The sequence below is a fragment of the Vicia villosa genome, linkage group LG2 (genome assembly GCF_029867415.1).
Source record: "Vicia villosa cultivar HV-30 ecotype Madison, WI linkage group LG2, Vvil1.0, whole genome shotgun sequence".
Classification (NCBI taxonomy): Eukaryota; Viridiplantae; Streptophyta; class Magnoliopsida; order Fabales; family Fabaceae; genus Vicia; species Vicia villosa.
Window position 1 is genome coordinate 178,840,165 of NC_081181.1, and position 7,613 is coordinate 178,847,777.

Genomic DNA, 7,613 nt, shown 5'->3' on the forward strand with positions numbered 1-7,613 from the left:
CCTGCTAATCCCGCCCCTGGGTACAAGCATCATGCAAGATGTGCTTACCATTCAAATAGTCCTGGTCACGATACAAAAGATTGTGGGCCATTGAAACATAAAATTCAAGACTTGATTGAAGAAGGGGTCGGCGAATTTGGCCAACCAGAGGAGCCACACAAAGTCTAAAGGATGGCTATTTAGATCATTAATTTACTCGCATTCGCAATTTCTTTCCTGTTTGTTTAAACATTCGTCTTATGTCAGACTCTATTTATTTTATCATAATCATTAATGCATTGCATACGTTTGTCTTGACTTATTTCTCTTCCTATTGCTATATTAAACTTTGTTTTTACTTGGTTTTCTTTATGATATTTAACTCTCGCTAAAGTTGTAAGCCTTTTGAGGGAGGATGACGAAAACGATACCGCAACCTCATACAGTATGCTTTTGAACGGACTGTGTTGATGATGTACAGGCATTGCTTCAATTCCTAAACACTGGAGATATAAGGATGTTAATCCCTCGTCAACCCCTTTGAGCCTAAGAAGTAGAAGTTTTCTTTCTCATACAGATTAAAACCCTTAATCATAACCTGGGGCAGGGTAGTTACTCAGTTAACTCAATTATACCAGGTGCTTTACGCAAGTGATGGATTCCCGTAATTCTCAAGTTAGGCAGTCAATATCCATAAGAAAAAAAAAAGAAAAAAAAGAAGAAGAAAAAATGTTAAGTCAAAACCAATGAAGGAGACTTATCAAGAACTAAAACATCCCGCTGACTGTAATCTCAAAATAAAGCAGTTCAGGCAAAAGTTAGGGATAATAAAGTAAAAAAAAAAGGCCACTACAAATTCTCGACAAAAGAAAAATAATTACAAAAAAGGATGACGGCCTTTTCAAATAAACTTTCGGTGCTTCAACCATCATCAAATGTCAACATTACGACTTCAAGACCTGCTAGAACTTAAATGCAAAGTTAACTGAGCATAAGATCGAAGAACATCACGAAGATTGGGATGGGTACAAATAAACTTTGAGCCTTTATCTTTTGTTTCTTAAACCGTGAACCAAGCCACGTTGCAACCCTTGAAAGTCCTAACTGAAGCATGGTTTGTTCGAAAGCATACTGTTACCAAAGGTATCCTGACTCCTTAAAGTTTACCAAAAATCCTGAGTTGATATCATGTTTTTACAAATATCACTTTCTTACATATTTTGTTTTACTAAAATTGTTTTTAAACTCCAAGACAGACATATGCATTGCATTTTAATGAGTGTTATTATAAAACAATTTTGTCTATGTAAATTCAAATGTTTGGCATTAGGAAGAATTTGCATGGGGCATAATTAATGACTAAAAGTCCTCTCGACAAATAAATTTGCAGAGACGTCTCGTATACATGACTCGATCAACTAAAATCTTGTTTACACAAGGGGCATGGCATATTCATAGAACCTCTCAGAGGCACTGAGCAACCAGAGAAGTTAGTCCATCACTGGGGGCATGTCACATCAGTTACAAATCTCAACAAAAGCTATTTAGCTACTAGCATCAGATGATGTCAGTACCTGTCTCTCCTTTGAAGTTCTAATTCCAAACTCAAGTATCGAGCATATCAGGCTGCTGATTCCAGGGGCAGGTATATGCCCGCAAGCGAAAGACCATATATGGTTAAAAGTGTTTTCCAACAGCAAGTACTCAAAGACATGGGGCAATGAAAAGTTGAAATCTCTGGGAATCTTCCCCGCAGAGCAGTTTTCCTGATATATCCCCACATAGCAAGTCATCTTCAAGCAATCTCTTCCTAACAGAAACTTGGTTCCCTAACGGATTTTATATCTCCGGCATAATCTTCTTCTCTTGCATGTTTTATTCAATCTCGCCATTTCTATCAAAGTTGACGCTCAAAAATTTGGTCAGGTACTATACTCATCTCTCTTGTCCTCAGGATACATCAGGATCAGATCCCTCAAATCAATCTTATCCCCAAGCGAAGATCAAAAATCCCCAGCTGGATATCATCGAACGAAAGACAGGAATTCTCTTGTCATTATCTCCAACGGCATACAGGGATTTATTTTCTCAATTAGCAGTTTCTATACAAGAGTTATCAATATGCTTTGACTATAGAGTCCATCCCTGCATCATTCATAAATACATGCATAACATACAATAATCTCGTTTATCTCGAGAATCTCAATACATGCATCATAACATTGCATAACACTAATTTTTCCTTTTCAGGTAATTTCATAATCAACAGAATATTACCATTCAAGTGCGATACAAATACAATCGTATCAACGATTCAATCTCAAAACTCAAGACAAAAACAATTCTAATGCTTCATTCTGGGTCTTTCTTCAAAGATAATACAAAAACAATCAAAGAACTTCTCGACCTTTCTAGGTAGTCTTTTTTAAGACGTTTCTTATCCTTTCTAGGTAGTCTTTTCTAAGACGTTTCTTATCCTTTCTAGGAACCTTTCTAGGTAGTCTTTTCTAAGACGTTTCTTATCCTTTCTAGGAACCTTTCTAGGTAGTCTTTTCTAAGACGTTTCTTATCCTTTCTAGGAACCTTTCTAGGTAGTCTTTTCTAAGACGTTTCTTATCCTTTCTAGGAACCTTTCTAGGTAGTCTTTTCTAAGACGTTTCTTATCCTTTCTAGGAACCTTTCTAGGTAGTCTTTTATAAGACGTTTCTTATCCTTTCTAGGAACCTTTCTAGGTAGTCTTTTCTAAGACGTTTCTTATCCTTTCTAGGAACCTTTCTAGGTAGTCTTTTCTAAGACGTTTCTTATCCTTTCTAGGAACCTTTCTAGGTATTCTTTTCTAAGATGATCCATATCCTTTGTAGGAGCCTTTCTAGGTAGTCTTGTTTAAGACGTATCATATCCTTTCCAGGAGCCTTTCTAGGAGAGTCTTGTTTAAGACGTATCTCAGCCTTTTTAGGTAATCTTCCTTAAAACATTTATCCAACATTTTCTAAGACATCTACTGCCCTTTCGAGGAGTTTCTCAATTAATTTTCTACAAGACATTTCTTCCCGAGCTTTGTTTAAAGCCTAATTTCCTGTAAATCAGTAATCATAGTCTTCTTTAGGAACCTTTCCAGGTAGTCTTCCATAAGACATTAATTCATCTCTCCTTCAGATACAATCAAGGCATATGATCCAGTCTGAAAAGCATCTGCTTTAGACAATCAATTCTTTTCAAACGTTGGATGGCATCTTCAAGCCCATCTCTGACAAGCGCCTTTCGAATACTTCAAGCTCGGATAGTCTAACGTACGACTTATCCTGACTTTCATACTTATCCAGATCAGATGGCATCCTTAAGCCCATCTCCTACAAAAAGTCCTTATCTCAGCAAGGGCAAATTTCTTGGGTATTCTAGTGTTCAATCCTCTTCTACCTTCAGACTCCGACAGGCACACAAGAAAATCTACATCCTCAGGTATAAGAAGATTGAACAGGGGCAGCTGTCATACCCCAAAATTTGCCCATCATATTTCAATCCATCTGACTTTCAAATGCTCAAAGACACACAAGAAAGAAGCATGCAGTCTCTCTCCTAAAACAACAACCCTCTGAATTAGGGTTTCTAATTTAATCAAGGAATCTGAACTTCTGACACCTCAAGTGGACTACATGGCCTCTCATATGATTCAAAGTATCCTCATGCCAAGTTTCAATTCCGATTCAAAAGATTGCTCACTCAACGGCCCAAACGACTGATAATCGACTGGTTGACCTAAAAATCAACTGTGGTCAAACTACAGTAAAAACTTCTCATTTTTGGTCAACATCCTCATTATGGAGTATCATTCATCATTTGAGCAAGTATTGATCATGATTCATCAAGAAAAGTTCAGAAATCAACAAAAAACCAAAGTTTCTAAATTAGGGTTTTTAAGGAAAAAGTCAACTGAACTTTGACCAGCCATAACTCCCACATGGAACATCAGAAATTTCCCATCCAAATCTCAATTTGAAGGAAATTGAATTCTCTACAATTTTGTCTCTCACACGCCAAGTCTAAAAATATGCCATTTGAGAGATATGAGCCAATACATTATAGGTCCTTCTAAAAAGATCGCAAAAAGTCAATTTTTCTCAAAGCTCATAACTTGGACATGGTAGACTCAGTTGAGATGAAACCAAAAGGAGCCTTTAGAGGACTCTTTGAGCTTTCTAAAAAGTCCAAGAACACTTTCATATGATCAATATTGAAGGAGATATGAGGTTCAAAAGTTGGTCAAATTTCAAGAAGTGCATGAAACCATAATTGAACAATTTGGTGTTTTTGAGCTAATGGGCCTAACTATTGGACTTCAAACGTGTCTATGGGCCAAATAAATTCTTTTAAGCCAATTATTTTATTTTTACAACATTTATTTTTATTTATGTGGATTTTATTCATTTAAATATCAATAAATCAAATAAAACATGAAATAATTGATTTAAATCATGGGATTTATTTTCCAATCATATCAAGTGATCCAAATATCATATATCTCCTTAAAAATTCGTTCAAGGCATGATTGGAATTATATTTGACTCAAAAAGCTAATTTTAGAAAGATTTATGCACAAAATTCCAATCAAATATTTCACCATGATCATGAGAGATATGATTGAAGATTATTGACCTAATTTCTCCTACTATATATACTAAACATATGCAGAGTTTTGGGGACACGTTTTTAGGCCAAGAGAATAGGGTTCAAAGAGAAGAAAATTTCTCCAAGAATAGGGCACGTTACAAAAACTATCCCAGCAACTTTTCAACAGATCCCGTCCATTCCAATATCTTCCTGAGCATCTAAAGAGTAAGTGCAGGTAATTTCTAATGCCCACCCTTGTCTTTATCGTGCATCCATGCTCATGTGTTATATTCATGCTTCAAAATTTTATATACCATGCATGGCTGTGTTTCAACGCAATATGGTGCTGTTGACGAGTTTCTAGTGACCTTTAGTAGGGATTAGAATCATCAAATTGAAGCTTTGAAGCCCGTAACAAATTTCACCATTGTTAGGGCATGGGTTTGTGTTCCTTCGTATCACCTCATGCAGAGACTTTCTGGCCAAACTAATGCTTCCAATGGATTCGCAACCATCGAATTAGTGGGACACGGCTCTTTGCACGCAATTCTCATTTGATTTTTGCAGGTTTCAGGTCTCGAAGGTTTTTCTGCAGATATTTCCGCAGGAAAAATCGTATGTATTTCCGCAGGGCCATGCGAGAGAGATGATGAATAGTGCTGAAGACCATTTGACCATGTGTGGGGAGTCATGATTCGTTGGTCAACGAGACCACTCTCTCTCCCTCCATTTAATTGGCGCAGACAGAATTTCTTGGGTCCCACTTTGACAATTCTTTTGAACTTATTCCATTAACATTTAATTTTATTTTTATATATTTTGTGATAGATAATTAACGAATGATGTAAATAGCACAGTTGGCAAGGCGCTTTCATGGTGAGGCAAAGGGCATGTGTTCGAATCCCTGCCACCAACATTGTTTTTGTGTGAATTAACAATTGCAGATCATGTGCGCTACAGACCTTAGGGTTCACCATACACCCTCATCTCAGGCCATCATCTCAGGCCATCAGATCCATCCTCTTCCAGATCCAACACACGTCATGATGCAGAACCACCATGCACCCTCACTAGTCCACCACACTGGAACGAAGCTAAGTCTCTTTTTCTAAATTTTATTTTATTTTATTATTTCTATTCATAATTCTTTTTAGTTATTTCTTTATTCTTTTTTGTTTAGTTTATTTATTTATTACAAATAATAAAGTTCTTTTATAACTACTAAAAATTATTTTGATATTATTTAATCGAAAGTTCGATTTTTTTTATAACATTAAAAATAGTTATTTATTTAGTTTTTTTTTTTTAAAATAAACTAAAATGTTTATGTTAGAGTTATAATTTAGGGTAACAATTTATTTTATGCCTTAAATCCTTTTAGCATGATAACTAATCACTGATGTTGGTAGGTGTTATCTACTAATCGTATTTTAGCCTTACAAACCCTGTTAGGTCACAATAAATTTTCTTGGATAAACCTGTTAGGTTCAGGGGTAGGGTTTGTAGGCTTTTTAAGGTTTAGAGATCATTCATACACTAAAAGTTTTTCTTTGTGCCCAATTTTCAGGATTAATCAAAATCCTCCGACTACGCGCCACGCCAGATCAAAAAAGCTAAGTTTCTTATTTATTTCTTTATTTTACTTTAATGTCATTTTATTTTTATTTTAAAAATAGGGTTTGCCTCGAGTAATCAATGAATCATGCCTACACTCACTCTGTTATTTTTTTCTTAATTTTCAGAGTCAAGCGAGGGTTCGAGGAAGATCAAGGCTCAAGATAATTATTCATCCCTCTTATTTTTTTTCTGTCTTTTAATTTCCCCCCATCCCCGCAGGTGTTTATTGTAATAGCGTAGGAATTTATTTTTTGCCTTTATTTTCTGCCATTTTTAAACTGCGTGGTTAGTAATCTTAGGGAGTGCAAGCCTTTAACAGAATTAGAATAACTATAATTATAAGATAAATATTATCTGAATACAATCACGTGGTTGGTGCACACACTCACCTTTAGGGTAACCTCTTCTGTTGCCTTGTTGCCTGTTGCCTCTATTGTACTAAATAGTCAAAGTCCCTCGATTCCGAGGATACCTAAAGCAAAACAAATGTTGCCCTCGGTGCATTATCATCATCAATTTTGTCCCTCGAAGTTGCCTCGGTAAAAACATGATGATTGTCCCAATTGCTAAGGTATCCTCGCATGATGCCTTAAATGACTATTATATCCTTCCTTTAGACTACCTGCCCTCTTTATGGCAAGGGACAGTCTTATGGCGAACGATAACTCGATGACCCTTCCACATCCAATTGAAAGACTTCCTGCCCTCTTATGGTATGGATAGATCCTTTCACCTGAAAGACTAAAAGAACAAAACTTTTAAACTTAGGGTAGTTGCTATTAATTGCTTGCTCTATTTCAAATTCAAAAATCAAATTCAAACTCTTTTTCCACTAATTTTCAAATACTTTTCAAAAGACTACGCTTATTTACAAGCTAAAGTTCTTCTTCAAAGTTTTTACTTTTCACACCTCATTTTCAAACAATTTAAATAAACAAAGTGAGCTAAGCAATTAAGAGCCCATGGATAACCATGGATACAAAGGGTGCCTTAAACCTTCCCTTTGTATAACTTACCCCCCGAACTCAAATCTTTTCAAAAGGTCTTTTTCTGTTCTTTTAGCCTTTCCTAAATTGGATAAAATAAAAGTCGGTGGCGACTCTTGCTATCCGCACATTTCAAATAAAAAGTCAGTTCACCGTATTACACTGGCCAAGAAATCAGCATGGAGAAATCCAGTATTGTCTTTTCGAAGAATGTTACCAAGAGTATAAGAACCAAGCTTGTTGTGACTTTAGGTTTTCGAGAGACTAATAGTTTCGGTAAATATCTGGGGGTTCCTCTGACTGGAAAAGCCTTAAGGAAAGGTGACTTTAATTATGTGTTGGAGCATGTTGGAATATATTATTTCTATTTGTATTATTTCCCTATTTGTATTATTTCCCTTTATTCTCCATTAAGGAAAGAAT